The sequence below is a fragment of the Thermobia domestica genome, chromosome 9, assembly GCF_964235325.1.
Source record: "Thermobia domestica chromosome 9, izTheDome1.hap1.1, whole genome shotgun sequence".
NCBI classification, from domain to species: Eukaryota; Metazoa; Arthropoda; class Insecta; order Zygentoma; family Lepismatidae; genus Thermobia; species Thermobia domestica.
The window spans coordinates 81,231,610-81,232,729 of NC_137462.1; the positions used below are offsets into that span (position 1 = coordinate 81,231,610).

Consider the following 1,120-nt stretch of genomic DNA (forward strand, 5'->3'; position numbering starts at 1 on the left):
TAAATTGAAATTCATCGTAATAAGGCTCATGACAAATACTTTAAAATTTTATATTGTAAAGGTCAGATCCACGAACGGTTCTTGAGCGATTGACTGTAGAAATTCAAACTCGATTAGTGATAATTTCACAGCCTTGTTTCATTACAAGTGTAAACTCTTTAGTCAGTGGAGAGGAGTTGATGACGATGGAGTTTGGTGGGTGTTTCGTCAATGTGGGTCATTGTGGGTGGTGGTTCGGAATGGGTCACAGTTTCCGAGTGGGTCAAGTTGGGTGGTGGGTCAGATTGGGTCATAAGTCCGGTAGGTGATGGGCCATGGGTCAAGTTTACATTGACCAATGCCATCTCTGGATGGGAATACAAAATGTATAGACTTAACACTAATTAACGCTTTTTTCTTACCACAAATGAAGGCGCCGTGGCTTAGTTGGTTAAAGCGCCTGTCTAGTAAACAGGAGATCGAGGGTTCGAATCCCTCCGGTGCCTATAAACACCACTTTTTGGTTAGTCTGTTATAAATTACACGAAGAATTAAAGGTTGATGACACTTCCAGAACGTTTGGTTGTAAGAGACCTAGTTGTAAATTTTAAACACAACAGAAAATAAAACGAAGTTTCGTTTCGAAGAAGCTGAAGTTTGTAAAGTGAGAAGACTTATCAGATATTATTTGCTAAACTTATTCATTGTTGTTATGATTCGGTGGGAATTTAAAATTTATTGACGTAAAATAATCTGCTAATTAAAGCTTTTCTCTTCCCAAAATGAAGGTAAAAAGAACTTATATGTTCTTCAATTTAGACCTTATATCAATGTAATGTGAAAGTAATAATGGCCACTTATCAAATACCGCTTACTTAACAGGAACGATTGTTATCTGTTTCTGAAGGGAAACTGAATAAAGCTTGGGATAACTTTCAAATTACAAACGTTTTCTGTTATCGGCAACTCACTTGTCACCAACTGAGAAGTTTTCCTGTACAAGGTCCAGTAGTTATCTCTTCGTCTTAATGTGAAAATTGTTCTCTTTCGTATTTTTACTAATTATAATAATCATCATTTCCCCATTATTTCTCCAATCATGTTTCTCAAAATAAAATCAGAGATGGAGTGGGGCAGTGGA

General features: G+C 36.6%; 1 non-coding gene across 1 annotated transcript; it reads left to right on the plus strand.

The window, feature by feature from the left end:
* The first annotated feature begins 411 nt into the window (after positions 1–411).
* Positions 412–485, plus strand: TRNAT-AGU (transfer RNA threonine (anticodon AGU)). Its single transcript has one exon. It is a non-coding gene; the product is annotated as a tRNA-Thr (tRNA).
* Positions 486–1,120: the final 635 nt, after the last annotated feature.